Genomic DNA, 22,114 nt, shown 5'->3' on the forward strand with positions numbered 1-22,114 from the left:
TTAATTAGGAATAATTTATTTAAGTATAGTGTAGTGTTAGGTGTAATTGTAACTTAGGTTAGTTTTTATTTTACAGGTAAATTTCTCTTTATTTTAGCTAGGTAGCTATTAAATAGTTAATAACAATTTAATAGCTATTGTACCTAGTTAAAATAAATTGAAAGTTACCTGTAAAATAAAAATAAATCATAAGATAGCTACAATATAATTATTATTTATATTGTAGCTATATTATGGTCTATTTTAAAGGTAAGTATTTAGTTTTAAATAGGATTAATTTAGTTAATAAGATAAATATTATTTAGATTTATTTAATTAATATTTAAGTTAGGGGGGGTTTAGGGTTAGTATTAGACTTAGGTTTAGGGATTAATAAATTTATTACAGTGGCGGCGGTGTAGTGGGGGGCAGGATAGGGGTTAATTAATGTATTATAGGTGGCGACGGTGTAGGGGGGGCAGATTAGGGGTTAATACATTTAATATAGGTTGCAGCGGTGTCCAGGAGCGGCGGTTTAGGGGTTAAACTATTTATTTAGTTCCGGCGAGGTGCGGGATCAGCAGGATAGGGGTTAATAACTTTATTATAGAGGGCGGCTGTATAGGGGGGGCAGGATAGGGGTTACGAGGTATAATGTAGGTTGCGGCGGTGTCCGGGAGAGACGGTATAGGGGTTAATACATTTATAAGAGTTGCGGCAGGGTCTAGGAGCGAAGGTTTAGGGGTTACTAACTTTATTGAGTTGCGGGGGGCTTCCGGTATATCGGGTAGAACAGTGTAGTTTGTGTGGGTGCTTAGTGACAGGTTAGCAATAAAGCTGTTAAAAGGCCGAAGAGCAGCGAGATCGGATGAGTGATAACTCTCACAGTCCGCTGCTCATCGCCCCGTACTTGTTGCGCGGCTTTTTGACAGATTTATTGATAACTTAGGCAAAATTTTTCAGGTCCGCGGCGGCGATGGTAGGCGAGCTTAGGCAGGCGGATTGGTCCGGCGAAGGCAGGAAAGTTGATACGTTGATAACTAGGCCTCACTATCTGATCCTTCTACAGTGTATAAACATGCACTATGTTAGAGGCAGAGAAAAGAAATAAAGAATGACAAATATTTACTTTAGATCTACTGTATGTGGCACAAAAAAATGCAGACGAAAATATAGCTCTATTTGTTCACGTAGTTCATGTAAGTTCATGAAGTTAAACATTAATTTAAATATCTTGATTTAAGTTCGAGCTGATCCAGTTTTCATAAAGATATATTACTGAGAGTATGTATATTATCTAACAAGTGACAGAAATATGACCCTGCAACATTCTGCATAGAGATCATTGCATATTTTGTATCTGTACATAAGTTGTTACCACTAATAAAGAGGTTTTTCACAGGGTGTTTCATTATTGTATTCTATTGAATTTTTTTTTATGTAAACTTTTTTGATTTATATATTTTTTTATTCATTGCAGTTGAATAGAAAGGGAATGTGGGAAAAACAAACAAAAAAACAAAATAATATATCTACAAGTTTTAGGGTAAAGATTGTATGCTTAAGGGTAGATTTATTAATGGTCGAGCGGACATGATTTGCTGTAGCATACACTGTAGCATACGCTGTCGGCATTAAACATTGCACAAGCTTTTCTAGTGAAATGCTTGTGCAATGGCACAGCCTGCTCACTGGCGACCAAACGGCCAATAGCAGGGGCTGTCAATCATCCCATTCGTATCGGGTCAGAATGATTTCAAGCCGCCACCTAACAGGTGGCGGATAAGATAAAGATCAGTGGTCTTTCAACTGCTGCTTCTTAACTTATATTTTAGGTGACCCTGAAACGATGGGGCTCCGAAGCAGCAACCGCTGATTAATAAAGGGAGCCTTAAGAGTAAAGAAATAGCATATTTCCCAACAGGGGAACCTTCCTTGCTACATACTTATGCCTAGATTTAGAGTTCTGCGTTAGCCGTCAAAACCAGCGTTAAGGGGTCCTAACGCTGGTTTTTACCACCCGCTGGTATTTAGAGTCAGTCATGAAAGGGTCTAACGCTCACTTTCCAGCCGCAACTTTTCCATACTGCAGATCCCCCTACGCCAATTGCGTATCCGATCTTTTCAATGGGATCTTTCTAACGCCGGTATTTAGAGTCTTGGCTGAAGTGAGCGTTAGAACTCTAACGACAAGACTCCAGCCGCAGAGAAAAGCCAGGCATTAAGAGCTTTCTGGGCTAACACCGGTTCATAAAGCTCTTAACTACTGTGCTCTAAAGTACACTAACACCCATAAACTACCTATGTACCCCTAAACCAAGGCCCCCCCACATCGCTGCCACTCTATAAAAAAAATTTTAACCCCTAATCTGCCGACCGCACACCACCGCCACCTACATTATCCCTATGTACCCCTAATCTGCTGCCCCTAACACCGCCGACACCTACATAATATTTATTAACCCCTAATCTGCCCCCCCCCTCCCAACGTCGCCACTACCTACCTACAATTATTAACCCCTAATCTGCCGACCGGACCTCACCGCTACTCTAATAAATGTATTAACCCCTAAAGCTAAGTCTAACCCTAACACCCCCCTAAGTTAAATATAATTTTTATCTAACGAAATAAAATAAATCTTATTAAATAAATTAATCCTATTTTAAGCTAAATACTTACCTGTAAAATAAACCCTAATATAGCTACAATATAAATAATAATTATATTGTAGCTATTTTAGGATTAATATTTATTTTACAGGCAACTTTGTATTTATTTTAACTAGGTACAATAACTATTAAATAGTTATTAACTATTTAATAACTACCTAGCTAAAAGAAATACAAAATTACCAGTAAAATAAATCCTAACCTAATTTACAATTAAACCTAACACTACACTATCATTAAATAAATTAAATAAATTAAATACAAATACCTACAAATAAATACACTAACTAAAGTACAAAAAATAAAAAAATAATTTACAAACATTATAAAAATATTACAACAATTTTAAGCTAATTACACCTACTCTAAGCCCCCAAATAAAATAACAAAGCCCCCCAAAATAAAAAAATTCCCTACCCTATTCTACATTTAAAAGATACCAGCTCTATTACCTTACCAGCCCTTAAAATGGCCTTTTGCGGGGCATGCCCCAAAGAAAACAGCTCTTTTGCCTGTAAAATAAAAATACAACCCCCCCAACATTAAAACCCACCACCCACATACACCTACTCTAACCCAAACCCCCCTTAAATAAACCTAACATTACCCCCTGAAGATCTTCCTACCTTGAGTCGTCTTCACTCAGCCGAGCCGAATTCTTCATCCAATCCGGGCGATGTCTTCATCCAAGCGGGGGCTGAAGAGGGCCATCATCCGGCTGAAGTATTCATCCAAGCGGGGGGCTGAAGAGGTCTTCCATCCGGCTGAAGTCTTCTATCAAGTGGCATCTTCAATCTTCTTTCTTCCGGCTCCATCTTCATCCCGTCGACGCGGAACATCCTTCCTCCACGACGAACTCCCGACGAATGAAGGTTCCTTTAAGGGACGTCATCCAAGATGGCATCCTTCGAATTCCGATTGGCTGATAGGATTCTATCAGCCAATCGGAATTAAGGTAGGAATAATCTGATTGGCTGATGGAATCAGCCAATCAGATTCAAGTTCAATCCGATTGGCTGATCCGATCAGCCAATCAGATTGAGCTCGCATTCTATTGGCTGTTCCAATCAGCCAATAGAATGCGAGCTCAATCTGATTGGCTGATCCAATCAGCCAATCGGATTGAACTTGAATCTGATTGGCTGATTCAATCAGCCAATCAGAATTTTCCTACCTTATTTCCGATTGGCTGATAGAATCCTATCAGCCAATCTGAATTCGAGGGACGCCATCTTGGATGACGTCCCTTAAAGGAACCTTCATTCGTCGGGAGTTTGTCGTGGAGGAAGGATGTTCCGCGTCTGCGGGATGAAGATGGAGCCGGAAGAAAGATTGAAGATGCCGCTTGATAGAAGACTTCAGCCAGATGATGGACCTCTTCAGCCCCCGCTTGGATGAAGACGTCGCCCGGATTGGATAAGAATTCGGCTCGGCTGAGTGAAGACTACTCAAGGTAGGAAGATCTTCAGGGGGTAGTGTTAGGTTTATTTAAGGGGGGTTTGGGTTAGATTAGGGGTATGTGGGTGGTGGGTTGTAATGTTGGGGGGGTGGGTATTGTATGTTTTTTTTTAAAGGCAAAAGAGCAGAATTCTTTGGGGCATGCCCCGCAAAAGGCCCTTTTAAGGGCTGGTAAGGTAAAAGAGCTTTACAATTTTTATTTTAGAATAGGGTAGGGCATTTTTTTTATTTTGGGGGGCTTTGTTATTTTTTTAGGGGGCTTAGAGTAGGTGTAATTAGTGTAAAATTCTTGTAATCTTTTTTTATTTTTTGTAATTTAGTTTAGTTGATATAATTGTAGGTAATTGTAGGTAGTTTATTTAATTTATTTATTGATAGTGTAGTGTTAGGTTTAATTGTAACTTAGGTTAGGATTTATTTTACAGGTAATTTTGTAATTATTTTAACTAGGTAGCTATTAAATAGTTATTAACTATTTAATAGCTATTTTACCTGGTTAAAATAAATACAAACTTGCCTGTAAATTAAATATTAATCCTAAAATAGCTACAATATAATTATTATTTATATTGTAGCTATATTAGGGTTTATTTTACAGGTAAGTATTTAGCTTTAAATAGGATTAATTTATTTAATAAGATTTATTTTATTTCGTTAGATAAAAATTATATTTAACTTAGGGGGGTGTTAGGGTTAGACTTAGCTTTAGGGGTTAATACATTTATTAGAATAGCGGTGAGGTCCGGTCGGCAGATTAGGGGTTAATAATTGTAGGTAGGGGGCGGCGACGTTGGGGGCGGCAGATTAGGGGTTAATAAATATAATATAGGGGTTGGCGGTGTTAGGGGCAGCAGATTAGTGGTACATAGGTGTAATGTAGGTTGCGGCAGTGTACGGAGCGGCAGATTAAGGGTTACAAATAATATGCAGGGATCAGCGATAGCAGGGGCGGCAGATTAGGGGTTAATAAGTGTAAGGCTAGGGGTGTTTAGACTCGGGTACATGTTAGGGTGTTAGGTGCAGGCATAGGAAGTGTTTCCCATAGGAAACAATGGGGCTGCGTTAAGAGCTGAACGCTGCTTTTTTGCAGGTGTTAGGTTTTTTTTTCAGCCCAAACTGCACCATTGTTTCCTATGGGGGAATCGTGCACGAGCATGTTTTTGAAGCTGGCCGCGTCCGTAAGCACCGCTGGTATTGAGAGTTGCAGTGGCGGTAAATTATGCTCTACGCTCCCTTTTTGGAGCCTAACGCAGCCCTTCTGTGAACTCTAAATACCAGCGGTATTTAAAAGGTGGGGGGGGGGGGAAATACACGCGTAGCTAACGATCCCCTTTGGCCGCAGTACTCTAAATCTAGCTGTATGTGATGTATAGCATTAATTTATTATTATTATTATTATTATTATTATTATTATTTATACAGATTAGTTAAAGGGACAATAAACCCAATTGATTTATTTTATGATAAAGATAAAATGTACAGTTTTAAACAACTTTTTAGTTTACTTCTATTGTGAACTAACCTACTGTACATTGTCTTGGTATCCATTGTTGACGGAGCAGCAATGCACTACTGAGAACTAGATGAAAACATCAAGTCAACCAATGACCAGAGGCATATATTTGCAGCAACCAATCAGCAGCTAGTTCCCAGTAGTGCATTGCTGCTCATAATCCTACCTACGAATTACTTTCAACGAATTATACCAACATAACATAGCAAATTAGAGAAAAGAAGTAAATTGTAAAGTTGTATAAAATGATGTACTCTATTTGAATTAGAAAATAAACATTTTGGGTTTCATGTCCTATTAACAATATTGCATTTTCAGTTTAACGCCTTGTTTGGAATAGACCTCTATTACATTTCTCTTTGTTGCTGCTATAGTCAAACACACATTGATACATAGATAGATAGATGATAAATAGATAGATAGATAATACATAGAAAGATAGATAGATTGATAGATGAGAGATTGATCATAGATAGATAGATGATAGATAGATTGATTGATTGATAAATATATAATAGATAGATGAATAGATAGTTTTATTGATAGATAGATAAAATCTTGGTCTGCGGACATGACCTCTAAGTCGAGACTACTGTCCCTGCTTTTCAAGGAATGATTCTGTTCAGTCCAGGACTGGATTCGATCATATCCACAGTTACGGGAGGCAAGGGAGCATACCTACCGCAGGATAAGAAGGCTAAACCTAAAGGATCTACTTTTTGTCCCTTTCATGCAGACAAGGCCCAGTGCCAGCAGCCCGCCGCGAAAGTGGAACAGTCCAAGGGAACTTGGAAGTCGGCTCAGTCTTGGAACAAGTCTAAGCAGAGCAAAAAGCCCACGAGACAAAATCGGCATGAAGGGGCGGCCCCCGACCGGTCTCCGGACCAAGTAGGGGGCAAATTATCTCTCTTCTCAGAAGCATGGTTGTGGGACATCAAGGACCCTTGGGTTCTGGAGGTTGTTGCCCAGGGGTACAAGATAGGGTTCAGATCCCATCCACCCAGGGGCAGATTCCTTTTGTCAAACCTGTCTTCTCCGCTCTAGGTGTTATTGTACCAGTGCCCCAAGCAGAAAGGCGTTTAGGGTACTATTCAAACCTGTTTGTGGTTCCAAAGAAGGAGGGTACCAGCACTTCCAGTTTGTGGCCCTTCCCGTTGGACTGGCGATGGCCCCGAGAGTCTTCATGAAGGTTCTGGGGGCACTACTTGCAGTGACCAGATCCAGGGGCATTGCGGTGGTGCCCTATCTGGACAACATCCTAGTCCAGGCGCCGTCACTCAGTCTCGCAGAGGATCATTTGAGGGTTCTTCTTCTTTTGCTCCAATCTCGCGGTTGGAAGATCAACTAAGGAAAGAGTTCCCTGGTCCCCAGCAACAGGGTGGAGTTCCTGGGCATGATAATAGACTCTATGTCCATGAAAATATTTCTGACAGATCATCGACGCAGGAAGCTTGCGTCCACCTGTCTTGCCCTTCAGTCCTCCTCAAGCCCCTCGGTGGCTCAATGTATGGAGGTGATCGGGCTCATGTTTTCCAGCATAGGCGTCATTTCATTTGCTAGGTTCCATATCAGACCTCTTCAATTATGCATGTTAAGACAGTGGAATGGTGATCATTTAGATCTATCACAGCAGATATCCATGGATGCTCAGACTCAGAGTTCCTTCTCGTGGTGGATCCATCCTGAGCAACTGTCCATGGGGACATCCTTCTTGAGAACATCCTGGGAGATTGTAACCACGGACGCGAGTCTGGTGGGATGGGGAGCTGTTTGGGGTGCCAGGATGGCACAAGGAAAATGGTCTCGGGAGGAGTCTCTCCTTCTGATAAACATTCTGGAACTCCGAGCAATCTACAATGCTCTGAAGGCATGGCCCCCTCTGGGGTCATTCAGCTTTATCAGATTCCAGACCGACAACATTACCTCAGTGCCTTACATCAACCACCAGAGGGGTACAAGGAGCTCCTAGTCCCTAGCGATGAGGGAGGTGTCTCAGATTTTGGAGTGGGCAGAGTCCCACAGCTGCTCGCTCTCAGCAATTCACATTCCAGGTGTGGACAACTGTGAAGCTGACTTTCTCAGCTTGTGGAGATTTGTCTCAGATGGGGAACCCCGGAGATAGATCTCATGGCATCTAGACTCAATTGCAAGCTACCCCGATGCAGGTCGAGGTCTAGGGATCCCCAGGTGGAGCTGAGATTGAATGCCTAGTCTTAGGCAAGAGAGGCTTTTCTGAAAGCGTGATTAATACTCTAATTCAGGCAAGGAAGCCAGTCACTTGTTGCATCTACCATAAGGTGTGGAGGACTTACTTGTCCTGGTGTTAAAGGCATGGATATCCTTGGCACAAGGTGAAGGTATCCAGGATTTTGTCCTTTCTCCAAAACGGTTTAGAGAAGGGTATTGCCGCTAGTTCTTTAAAGGGACAGATTTCAGCATTATCAGTCTTGTTGCATAGGAGACTCGCTCAGCTCCCTGACATTCAATCCTTTGTTCAGGCTCAATCTAGAATCAGGCCTATCTTTAGGCAGTCTCCTCCCCCATGGAGCTTAAACTTGGTTCTTAAGGTCTTGCAGAAGGTTCCGTTTGAGCCTATGCATTCCATTGACATTAAGATTCTGTCCTGGAAGGTTCTCTTCATGTTGGCTGTTGCATCGGTGCGCAGAGTGTCTGAACTAGCTGCCTTGCAATGTCAGCCTCCTTATCTGGTTTTTCATGTGGATAAGGAGGTTCTTCGCACTGGTTTGGGGTTTCTTCCCAAGGTGGTGTCTAAAAGTAGCATCAATCAGGAAATCATTGTTCCTTCTTTGTGTTGTAACATTTCTTCTTCTAAGGAGAGGTTACTTCATAACCTGGATGGGGTTTGTGCCTTGAAGCTCTATCTTCAAGCTACAAAGAATTTCAAACAGTCTACATCTCTTTTTGTGGTGTATTCAGGGAAGCGCAAGGTGCAGAGGGCCTCTGCTACTTCTTTGTCCTTTTGGTTGAGGAGCTTGATTCACTTGGCCTATGAGACAGTGGACATAAACCTCCTCAGAGGGTCACGGCTCATTCAACTAGAGCTGTGGCTTTGTCTTGGGCCTTCAAGAATGAGGCCTCTATGGAGCAGATTTGTAAGGCGGTTACCTGGTCCTCCTTACACACTTTTACAAAGTTTTACAAATTTGACGTTTATGCTTCTGCGGAGGCTGTTTTTGGGAGAAAGGTTTTGCAGGCTGTGGTGCCCTCAGATTAGGGTCCGCCTTTTTGCCCTCCCGGTTTCATTCAGTGTCCTCTAAAGCTTGGGTAAATGTTTCCCACAAGTAAGGAATGAAGCCGTGGACTCTCCTCCCCTTTAGATGGAAAACTTAAATTATGCTTACCTGATAATTTTATTTCCATCGAGGGGAGGAGAGTCCTATATATATATATATATATATAGAGAGAGAGAGAGAGAGATCCTATTATTGGAAAAAAAACTAAACCACCAACTCAATGTAATTTTCAGGAAAGCGAAAAATCTAAAAAACATTCTAGCACCGAGTGAATATAATTCTAAAAATATTACTTCGGATAAATATTTAAAAGGTGGGATAGAATTGAAGGATATTTTCCATGTCATGATTGTAAATCATGTAAATTTAGTAAAAAATAAAAAATGGTAAAATCTACAAATAATGAAGTTTTTAAAATTAAAGAGATCATTAGATGTACTGACCACAATATCATTTATTTGTTACATTGCTCATGAAAATTACAATATTTAGGCCAAACGAGTAGAAAATTAAAGGACAGAATAAGGGAGAATATAAGATATATAGAGCAAGAGAAAGAAGACACTAGACTGTATAAACATTTTTTGGAAAAACATAGAGGTAACCTCAAAGATATGACATATTGGGGGATTAAGAAAATTAAAGAAGATGGGAGAGGAGGTAATATGGAGCAAAGATTATTACATCAAGAAGCTGAACTCATTTATAGATTAGGGACCCTGCATCCCATGGGACTAAATAGCGAATTAGATTTGAATTCTATTATTTAATAATGTGGATTTATAAACGCATATTGTACTTCTATTTACATGTATTTAATCATATTTAAATAATCCTCAGACTACTGCTATAGGGATACATACCTCATGCGTCATTTTTATTAGGCAGCTACATTTTAAAATGCAGTCAGTTACCAAGACACCATTTATTTATTTATTTATTTTTCTATTGATGTACTTATCCTCAGTATTAGGATTCATTAACTAGTATGTTTACCCCTCATATTTGTACCTATATTTAAAATTAAAACATACCACCTATTTTAGATTTATTCAATAGTTTTATTTTTATATACACATTTTATTCTTATATGTACATGATTTATATTTTTATGTTTTAACTATTATATCCACTGTTGACCTGGACAATAAACTGATAATTCTTTTTAAGAGGGACTTCTACATGAAGACTATTAAAAGCAAATTCAAAGAATAATTACAGCTGTAAAACACATTAAGCATTCAAACAAGCATCAGAAGGGTTAATGAAAAGGAGGCGTACATGAAAGGGTTTAAAAGGAGAGAGACGACTCTATCGGGTATCTTGAAAAAGGCTCCCAGTTGAAACGTGTAGAACCTGAGCACTTGATTACGGAACACAAGGATAGCAGAGGAATCCGTTGCCCTGCCACATCTGAGGTCCATTAACACCTCACTGAAACGAACCAGAGACCGCAAGGAGCACTCTAAGGAGAAAACAGAGGCTGTGAAGTGGAACAGCACTTAATTCGGTAACTGGCAGACTACTACATAGGTCTTATCAAGAAGATACAGACATCTAACGTCAGTCTACTAGATGCCGGTAAGGCACATTAGACTGGAACCGGAACTCCTTTCAGCTAACACCACAGTGCACTGTGAGTATACCATCAGACAATCAACTGAGACTCACCTGAACAAACAGGTACTTTTGAGCTTTATTTATTGAAGAATACTTCTATCCAGCACAATATTTTAGCGTGCCATCACCACATCCAGCGCTTGATTGTACGCCATAGACTTTATACCACACGCTAATTTTAGCGAAACCAAATATTCAAGTTATACTACTCAGTATCAGTGATAATATCAGATACACGTTCCGATCTATTTGGGAACAATATCAGTGAAACATATACACTTTTGGACGGTTTATTTCCAAGGTCAACATATCATTTGATTATAATATCCTTGATATATGATGTGTTTATATTTGTATCCATTTTTGTATAACATTTTAGCAGTGTATGTATATACAGTACATTTTAACTCTCATCCACTATATTGTAACAATCATTGATTGTACTTTGACACTGGTGTCATATTTTATCCATGGTATTATTCCATACTTGTTTATTAATAAATTGAATACCTCTTGTATCTTATATATTTTCCATGGTATTTGTGACCATAATTACTACCACATACATTTATCACATTACACACTTTTAATGTATCCTTTTTCATAGTAACTGACTGGAGGCCATCATTGGCATTTTTAGGTATCCATAGGTTACTTATATAAGTACCCATTTCTTACACAGAGTTCTTTGGGAAGCAGCATTCACTTGCACCACCTCTGGCAGATGTCAGATCCTAACAGACAGTAATACTGTGTGTGTCACCATTTTTAACGATCATCTGCTGGTGCCAGCGGGAGATGTGGGGGGGAATTCAAGAGGCAGGTGGGTAGTCCAGCAGCCGAGGGGGAGGGAGTAGGATGGCCCTACACTACAGAAAAAAAAAATAAAAGGAGAGTGAGGGATGGGGAGCTACATTACAGAAAAAATGTGGGGAGGGGGGTAGATCCCTAACTAACAATTGCGGGAGGCGGTGAGTTGGGGGACCACTACACTACAGAAACTTGAAAAAAAACATTATATTAAAAAAGCTTTTTATAAGTACTGGCAGACAGCTGCCAGTACCTAAAATGGTAGCCACTAGTTAGAGAGGGAGGGTTAGAGAGCTGTTTGAGAGTGATCAGGGAGGTTAGAGGGTAAGGAGGAATCCTACACTGCAGAAAATAGAATATATATATATATAAATATATATATATATTGTCACGCCGCCCAGCCACCGCTTTGTCCGTTGCCATGGCCGTTGACATGGATGCTGCAGTGAGCTCCGGGGGCCAGCGATTATGTCATCGCCGCTCGCCTCTCTTCCTGATGCCGGTCCGGATTCCTTCTATGGTGCAAATCCTGTCGCTATGTAATTACCTCACTTATATTCACCTGTGCCCATGTATAGGTGTTGCTTTGTGTGCTCCTGGGTGCTGTGTTACTTTATACTGGATTGCCATACTGTTATTGATCTCTGCCTGTCTGACCACTCTGCTCGCTTAACCCCCTGAACTGCTGGATTCCCATACTGTTATTGAACTCTGCCTGTCTGACCACTCTGCTTACAAAACCCCTGAACTGCTGGTTTGCCATACTGTTATAAAAACTCTGCCTGTCTGACCACTCTGCTTGCTTAACCCCTGAACTGCTGGATTGCCATACTGTTATTGAACTCTGCCTTTCTGACCACTCTGTTTGCTTAACCCCTGAACTGCTGGATTGCCATACTGTTATTGAACTCTGCCTGTCTGAACACTCTGCTTGCTTAACCCCTGAGCTGCTAGATTGCCATACTGTTATTGAACTCTGCCTGTCTGACCACTCTGTTTAACCCCTGTACTGCTGAATTGCCATACTGTTATTGAACTCTGCTTGTTTGACCATTCTATTGGTTTACTCCTGAACTGCTACACTGCTGGATTGCTTTCCTTTTGCCGGACTTGCCTGTCTTGACCAATCTCTGCCTTCTTCTTATTGCCCCGAAGGACTACCCTGTCTACCATGAGTACTGCTTACCTCATTTCACTAACTTACTATGCTCTGTGATATTTCCTATCATTCCACTTAATGCCGGGATAAGAAGACTACTGGCCAAGTTTGGTCTGATAGAGAGATATCCCATGAGCATTACATTATACTTGGGCCATGGACCCAAATGAGGTAGCAAGAGCAGTCACTCTTTAGGGACAGATGCTGGGAACCCATATCATACACTTGCAGAATTTGGATTCTAAACTAGAGGCTATATCCGCTATGTTCTCCTCACTGGTTGCAGAAAAGAACGCTACTCCTGTTGTTGCACAGCCAGTCCCAGCTGCCAGTGCTGCAACATCTTCCCCTGCTTCTGGAAGTACTCCCCGGATACCTTTGCCTGACACGTATGATGGTACTACTGATTGTAAGGGTTTTCTTAACCAGTGCAGGCTGCACTTTCGCAATGATCCTCACACCTTCCAGTCTCATCAGTCAAAGGTCAATTTTATCATTTCTTTATTGAAAGACAAGACCCTGGCCATGGTCTCTCCCCTTTTGGAACAGAGCGTTCAACTCCTAAATGATGCTGATACCTTTATTTCGGCATTATCTTCTGTGTTTGGCTTCTGCTGCAGAGTACTCTCTCTTTGATATCCACTAGAGAAATAGAACTGTGGCACAATATGCCATTGAGTTTCGCACCTTGGCACTTGAGAAAAGTTGGGATGGCAGTGCTCTTAAGGCGGCCGTTAGGAGAGGCTTGCATGAGTGCATCAAGTACGAACTTACTTATCGTGATGTTCCTTCTTCCCTTTGTACCAGTCTGGATTCTCGCTTTCAGGAGAGACAAGCTGAGAAAGACAGAACTCGTAGAATCCCTCCCTCTCATCCTCCTACCCATCCGGTTTCTAGACTACCCTCTATCCCTTCTATGACCTTATACTTTTATAATTAGAATATCTTCATAAAAAAATCAGATGTCAATGTTTCGGTTCAGGGTCGAGCCTTTATCAAGACATGTCCATTTCAATTCACTTCTTAGCTGTCCTCCTGGGAAGTGATTGACACAGGTCAAATTTTATAATACCTGCGAGTTCCCTTACATTCCCTTACATGAAGAGACAAAACTATATATAGGTATATATATATTGTACCAAAATACAATCAGAAAAATTTATGAATAAACAGAACATATTCTGTAATGTGAAGAACATGTAAGATATTAATATTTTCATGTCGGGTTAGCCCACATGAGAATATGCAATTGGGTTTGTGCGAGAGTTGGTCATTAGTTCCCCCCCCTTTTTTTTCTCCATTGACTTCTATGGGGGAATATGTAAACGTGTACGCAATATTCTAACTTCGGCTTGTGATGGATACCCCAGCTTCCTCAACTGGGTAGCTCCGCCAAAAGGGTCCTGCTTCCTCCCGGCTGACTGCAGCTGTGTAGCTGCCAAGTGATTACAACCAGTAGCCAAACCCTGTTACCAGACAGCACCAGTATTCAGGATCCCACCCTGTGACAAACTCCGGCTACCCCAACTGGGTAGCTCTGCCAGTGGGTCTTTCCTATCCCTGACAACAGGCTGCTATGTAGCAGAGAAAGTGATTATAGCAATTCCCACCCAAATAACTAGACAGACTAGCATTCAGGTGAAACAAGAAGTACACTTTATTGAGGAAACATACCCTGCTTATATACACATGCACAGGTCTTATCTCACTCCCAAATCTCCCGCCATTCCCGCCCCTCCAGACAGGCTGGCACCTGCCATAGCAGCCACAGTCCCACAGAGTCTCAGGACACAGAGGTGGTTTCGGGGTGATCCCGGGGAGCGGCGGCACTTCCAAGGTGTCATTTGAAAGCTCTTGGTGACCGGAGTTACAGCCCAGAAAAGATATGGGGGTAGGGGTGTCCAAAACCCTTGGTTCCCAAAAGAGCTCCCCTCCGGCAATTCCCCCACCTCTTGTCCTACCTAGGGGCTACCTATCCCCAAAAGTGCGGAGCTCTGGGGCAAAGGGCCGCTGGAGCAACCAGGGGTAAAGTTACTGGGTATCCGTTGTGGTGCGGCCGGTCAGCAGTTCCAGGAGCCTGGCCAGCCTAGAAGCGTTTTCCCGGTCACAGATCAGCTCTTTTCTGACAAGATACAGCATAGCAAAACAACATATAGCAAGAATCAGTGAGATTCCGTAAGCCATGAAATGGCCAAATCTGATGTAAAAAGGAGTCAGTCAGGCATTAGGCAGGGGGTGGGGGTAGCTTGGCTTTCTGGTATCTGTGACACGGCTTTTTGCACTTGTTAGGTTAGCGTGATAGCGAAAACCGTTTATTTTCAACTCGTAATATGAGCTTTAATTTGTGCTTCACTCGTAATCTGTCCCGAAATGTTTCATTTTCCTCACCAAAACTATGCATCTTTTGATTTTAATTAACTTTTAACTATGAATATAATGGGTTTTTACTATGATGAGAATTGGTAATACAGGGTTCAGATGTCACATGACCAGAAATCTGCATCTCTTTAATTGGCTTTAGCAGTGGATTTGTGAGAACATACGAAAAAGGACTAGAGTGATTATCACATGAAGTATGGGGGGAGTAGCTCCTCCAAATAAGGAAAATTGTAGGTGAAGTTTAGCCACTGAAAAGTGTTTGCATAAACAATTGAACATAACAAAAATAAATAGTGCATATATATATATATATATATATATATATATATATATATATATATGCTGTATATTATGTATAATTAAACAATTGCCATTATATTCTCAAAGTGTATTTTGTCACTTTAACAGGGGACACACTTATTTCTGAATATACTTCATATCTAACTTATACTCATTTAATTAATGTTTTTGTTTTTTTCATTACAGAAATATGTCGAAAGGTCTATAAAGATATCACCAACCATAAAATGAGATTGGCTTAACCAAGCACACACAATAGTTGTTCGTTGTCCTAGGTTGGTAGTATTGTTTATTCTTGTTTAATTCACCTAACTGAGTCATGTATTTTCAAATTATTTTATTCTGTTTATACAACATGTTTATATGGATATTATACAGCAGAACAATGTTTTTTTCACTTCCCGAATACTCTTCGTGCTGTGTGATATATTTGTCTTTTTACATAAAAACATATTGTTTGATTTGTAGATGCTTTTTGCTACAGCACTGGAGAGCATAAAGAGAGCAGCCATGTTGGAGTTACAGTATCTCTGTGCTTGGATAGAGATGACCTTTTGACAAGAATGCTCCATCTAAACAGGGGTGCTTCTTTGTGACATAATTGATCCTGGTGGATGATTGGATTGGATTGCATTATCAAGTAATGTTAATTCACTTTCTAATGAATGAGAAATCCTGTCAAAAAAAGAAGCATCCCTGTCAAAAGAAGAATAAGTGGTACCACCCATACTTAAGCTCCAACATGACTACTTCATTTGGTATTTTCAGTTCTTTAGTCACATGCAACTAATGGTTAAACAATTAAGGCTAGATTACAAGTGGAGCACTAAATATCGCTTGCGTGCAAGCTTTATTAGCGCTCCACTTGGTAATACCAGCGCACGATAAGGTGCGCTGGTATTACAAGTTAATCACACATGTTTGCATTGTTAGGAAGCATTGCGCTCACGAGACTGTGCTTCCATAGGCTCCTATGGGAGCCTCGATTTGATGCTCTCATATCAGAACCTCGCTCAATGAAGGGGATAAGTAGCGCAGCGATGGGAAGCATTTTTAAATATATATGTATTTGCTTATATACACATATTAACACATAAATATATATATATGTATATAAGTATATATATATATATATATATATATATATGTTTACATTGCTGTCTATAAGAACACACAGTTCCCATAGACCGCAATGTAAAGGCACTTTGCAGTGGCTTTTTTTTTAATACTACGCTCCCACCAACTTTAAAGCAACAAACCTGCCTAGTGCAGTTGTTATTTTTTATTTTATAAAAATCCTAGGCCTAGATTTGGAGTTCGGCGGTAGCCGTCAAAACCAGCGTTAGAGGCTCCTAACGCTGGTTTTGGCCGCCCGCTGGTATTTGGAGTCAGTGATTAAAGGGTCTAACGCTCACTTTTCAGCCGCGACTTTTCCATACCGCAGATCCCCCTACGCCATTTGCGTATCCTATGTTTTCAATGGGATCTTTCTAACGCTGGTATTTAGAGTCGTTTCTGAAGTGAGCGTTAGAGCTCTAACGACAAAATTCCAGCCGCCTGAAAATAGGAGGAGTTAAGAGCTTTCTGGCTAACGCCGGTTCATAAAGCTCTTAACTACTGTACCCTAAAGTACACTAACACCCATAAACTACCTATGTACCCCTAAACCGAGCTCCCCCCACATCGCCGCCACTCGATTAAAATTTTTAACCCCTAATCTGCCGACCGCCACCTACGTTATACTTATGTACCCCTAATCTGCTGCCCCTAACCCCGCCGACCCCTGTATTACATTTATTAACCCCTAACCTGCCCCCCACAACATCGCCGCCAGCTACTTAAAATAATTAACCCCTAATCTTCCGACCGCAAAGCGCCGCCACCTACGTTATCCCTATGTACCCCTAATCTGCTACCCCTAACACCTCCGACCCCTATATTATATTTATTAACCCCTAATCTGCCCCCCTCAACGTCGCCGACACCTGCCTACACTTATTAACCCCTAATCTGCCGAGCGGACCTGAGCGCTACTATAATAAAGTTATTAACCCCTAACCCGCCTCACTAACCCTATCATAAATAGTATTAACCCCCTAATCTGCCCTCCCTAACATCGCCGACACCTAACTTCAATTATTAACCCCTAATCTGCCGACCGGAGCTCACCGCTATTCTAATAAATGTATTAACCCCTAAAGCTAAGTCTAACCCTAACACTAACACCCCCCTAACTTAAATATAATTTACATCTAACGAAATAAATTAACTCTTATTAAATAAATGATTCCTATTTAAAGCTAAATACTTACCTGTAAAATAAATCCTAATATAGCTACAATATAAATTATAATTATATTATAGCTATTTTAGGATTAATATTTATTTTACAGGCAACTTTGTAATTATTTTAACCAGGTACAATAGCTATTAAATAGTTAAGAACTATTTAATAGTTACCTAGTTAAAATAATAACAAAATTACCTGTAAAATAAATCCTAACCTAAGATATAATTAAACCTAACACTACCCTATCAATAAAATAATTAAATAAACTACCTACAATTACCTACAATTAACCTAACACTACACTATCAATAAATTAATTAAACACAATTCCTACAAATAAATACAATTAAATAAACTAGCTAAAGTACAAAAAATAAAAAAGAACTAAGTTACAAAAAATAAAAAAATATTTACAAACATAAGAAAAATATTACAACAATTTTAAACTAATTACACCTACTCTAAGCCCCCTAATAAAATAACAAAGCCCCCCAAAATAAAAAATTCCCTACCCTATTCTAAATTAAAAAAGGTAAAAGCTCTTTTACCTTACCAGCCCTGAACAGGGCCCTTTGCGGGGCATGCCCCAAGAATTTCAGCTCTTTTGCCTGTAAAAGAATAAATACAATACCCCCCCCCCCCAACATTACAACCCACCACCCACATACCCCTAATCTAACCCAAACCCCCCTTAAATAAACCTAACACTAAGCCCCTGAAGATCTTCCTACCTTGTCTTCACCATCCAGGTTCACCGATCCGTCCTGAAGAGCTCCTCCGATGTCCTGATCCAAGCCCAAGCGGGGGGCTGAAGAGGTCCATGATCCGGTCAAAGTCTTCATCCAAGCGGGGCAGAAGAGGATCTTCCATCCGATTGAAGTCATCATCCAGGCGGCATCTTCTATGGTCTTCCATCCGGAGCGAAGCGGCAGGATCCTGAAGACCTCCAGCGCGGAACATCCATCCGGACCGACGACTGAACGACGAATGACTGTTCCTTTAAGGGACGTCATCCAAGATGGCGTCCCTCGAATTCCGATTGGCTGATAGGATTCTATCAGCCAATCGGAATTAAGGTAGGAATTTTCTGATTGGCTGATGGAATCAGCCAATCAGAATCTAGTTCAATCCGATTGGCTGATCCAATCAGCCAATCAGATTGAGCTCGCATTCTATTGGCTGATCGGAACAGCCAATAGAATGCGAGCTCAATCTGATTGGCTGATTGGATCAGCCAATCGGATTGAACTAGATTCTGATTGGCTGATTCCATCAGCCAATCAGAAAATTCCTACCTTAATTCCGATTGGCTGATAGAATCCTATCAGCCAATCGGAATTCGAGGGACGCCATCTTGGATGACGTCCCTTAAAGGAACAGTCATTCGTCGTTCAGTCGTCGGTCCGGATGGATGTTCCGCGCTGGAGGTCTTCAGGATCCTGCCGCTTCGCTCCGGATGGAAGACCATAGAAGATGCCGCCTGGATGATGACTTCAATCGGATGGAAGATCCTCTTCTGCCCCGCTTGGATGAAGACTTTGACCGGATCATGGACCTCTTCAGCCCCCCGCTTGGGCTTGGATCAGGACATCGGAGGAGCTCTTCAGGACGGATCGGTGAACCTGGATGGTGAAGACAAGGTAGGAAGATCTTCAGGGGCTTAGTGTTAGGTTTATTTAAGGGGGGTTTGGGTTAGATTAGGGGTATGTGGGTGGTGGGTTGTAATGTTGGGGGGGGGGGTATTGTATTTATTCTTTTACAGGCAAAAGAGCTGAAATTCTTGGGGCATGCCCCGCAAAGGGCCCTGTTCAGGGCTGGTAAGGTAAAAGAGCTTGTAACTTTTTTTATTTAGAATAGGGTAGGGAATTTTTTATTTTGGGGGGCTTTGTTATTTTATTAGGGGGCTTAGAGTAGGAGTAATTAGTTTAAAATTGTTGTAATATTTTTCTTATGTTTGTAAATATTTTTTTATTTTTTGTAACTTAGTTCTTTTTTATTTTTTGTACTTTAGTTAGTTTATTTAATTGTATTTATTTGTAGGAATTGTGTTTAATTAATTTATTGATAGTGTAGTGTTAGGTTAATTGTAGGTAATTGTAGGTAGTTTATTTAATTATTTTATTGATAGGGTAGTGTTAGGTTTAATTATATCTTAGGTTAGGATTTATTTTACAGGTAAATTTTTTATTATTTTAACTAGGTAACTATTAAATAGTTCTTAACTATTTAATAGCTATTGTACCTGGTTAAAATAATTACAAAGTTGCCTGTAAAATAAATATTAATCCTAAAATAGCTATAATATAATTATAATTTATATTGTAGCTATATTAGGATTTATTTTACAGGTAAGTATTTAGCTTTAAATAGGAATCATTTATTTAATAAGAGTTAATTTATTTCGTTAGATGTAAATTATATTTAAGTTAGGGGGGTGTTAGTGTTAGGGTTAGACTTAGCTTTAGGGGTTAATACATTTATTAGAATAGCGGTGAGCTCCGGTCGTCAGATTAGGGGTTAATAATTGAAGTTAGGTGTCGGCGATGTTAGGGAGGGCAGATTAGGGGTTAATACTATTTATGATAGGGTTAGTGAGGCGGATTAGGGGTTAATAACTTTATTATAGTAGCGCTCAGGTCCGCTCGGCAGATTAGGGGTTAATAAGTGTAGGCAGGTGTCGGCGACGTTGTGGGGGGCAGATTAGGGGTTAATAAATATAACATAGGGGTCGGCGGTGTTAGGGGCAGCAGATTAGGGGTACATAGGGATAACGTAGGTTGCGGTGGTTTACGGAGCGGCAGATTAGGGTTTAAAAAAAAAATGCAGGGGTCAGCGATAGCGGGAGCGGCAGATTAGGGGTTAATAAGTGTAAGGTTAGGGTGTTTAGACTCGGGGTACATGTTAGAGTGTTAGGTGCAGACGTAGGAAGTGTTTCCCCATAGGAAACAATGGGGCTGCGTTAGGAGCTGAACGCTGCTTTTTTGCAGGTGTTAGTTTTTTTTTCAGCTCAAACAGTTCCATTGTTTCCTATGGGAGAATCGTGCACGAGCACGTTTTTGAGGCTGGCCGCGTCCGTAAGCAACTCTGGTATCGAGAGTTGCATTTGCGGTACAAATGCTCTACGCTCCTTTTTTGGAGCCTAACGCAGCATTTGTTTGAACTCTCGATACCAGAGTTAATTTTATGGTGCGGCCAGAAAAAAGCCCGCGGAGCGTTAACAACCCATCTACCGCCAAACTCCAAATCTAGGCCCTAGACTTTTAGAAAATTAACCAGAGATCGGATCTCCGTAGATTGGATCTCTGCTTAATTTACCGAGCGCTAATTGCTAGTAACTTGTAATGGCTGTTTAATTCTCGCTCTCCCGCAAACGGGCAATAATGTATCGCCCCAATTCTTATCTAGCCCTAAATGTTTCTTTAAATTAGCTTTACATTGTATTATGGCATTATGGAAGTGAATAAAACACTGCCTTCGAAAATGGTACTCTAAAATATCAGATCCCTTTCAGAAGGGCCGCTGCTCCATAACTTCTGCAATTTTCCCGATCTGATTGGGATGATTGACACCCCCTGCTAGCAGCCGATTGGCCGCAAATGTGCAGGGGGCAGCAGTGCACAAGCATTTCCCTAGAAATGCTTGTGCAATGTTAAATGCCGACAGTGTATGCGTAGCGATGTTGGGCGGACATGATTCACTACAGCGAATCATGTCTGCCCGGCATTTGATAAATCTACCCCATTAATGTATGATAAGGACTGTGGAAAATTTAATTAATGTGAGAAATAAATCTGACTATATATAAAAATAAAAAAATGTTGTATTCTTCACAACCTTGAAGTTGAAATATTGCTACGTGTTGTACCATCTGTCAAATTCACTTTCTAGATCTAGAAATTATTGTTCTGCTTTAGGCTAAACAATCGAGACAAGTTGCTCACATTTATAAATATATTTTTTTTATTTTACAGACCGGTGCCAAATTTTACATCATAGCGGAGGAGATCATCTTATTTGTAACCTAGGCCGTTATTTTGGTTTTTTACAATGCCATGTTTAAAATGTTATAATCACTAGAAAATTAGCAACTAATAAAAGTTCGAATGACTTGTGTAAGAGTTAATGCTGGTTTTTTGAGTGATTTTTAAAATCCTTTTTAAATAAAATGAAAGTAAATCCTACAGTAGTGTTGAAACAAATAAAGGGGACTTTCATTCATGAAGTATAAGATACTTCATGTAGAAAGCTCCTTTATTTGTTTTAACCAATCACCGTTTTCAGCTGCTACAGCAGCCCACGGCTAAAAAGTTTTTTTGCTAAAAGGTGACGTTTTAACCTCTTAGCCAATAGCTGTGCGGTAAATCTGGCTCCCATAAACTTTAATATTTTTTATCTTCATATAGTATTGAGGTTAACCCCTCACATTAACCATAAACACAAAAATGAATTCAGTTCTGTAAAAGTAAGAAATTAAGAAAAAATGTTTGATTGTCAAAGTTTACATAATTGTAACAGAAATAGATAAGGAAATAATTGTAAAACTAATATTCAGAAAGAATTAAAAAATAATCAAGTAAAAATGTAAAAACATTATTTTCCAAGTTTTAATATATTAAAGCCGGCACAATTCATACAGCGGGTTAGATTTCAGACCCCCACCAAAATCGCTGTAAGTGAAACAA

The 22,114-nt window shown here is 40.2% G+C and overlaps 1 long non-coding RNA gene across 1 annotated transcript in view; it reads left to right on the top strand.

Moving 5' to 3' along the window:
• LOC128642103 (uncharacterized) overlaps positions 1–21,433 on the top strand; it is a 214,353-nt gene extending 192,920 nt beyond the window's left edge. Inside the window, exons 2-3 of the long non-coding RNA XR_008399622.1 lie at positions 15,329–15,417; positions 21,404–21,433. This is a non-coding gene — a long non-coding RNA (uncharacterized LOC128642103). The remainder of the gene's footprint in view (positions 1–15,328; positions 15,418–21,403) is intronic.
• Positions 21,434–22,114: the final 681 nt, after the last annotated feature.

This window comes from Bombina bombina, chromosome 11 (genome assembly GCF_027579735.1).
Source record: "Bombina bombina isolate aBomBom1 chromosome 11, aBomBom1.pri, whole genome shotgun sequence".
In the NCBI taxonomy this organism is placed as follows: Eukaryota; Metazoa; Chordata; class Amphibia; order Anura; family Bombinatoridae; genus Bombina; species Bombina bombina.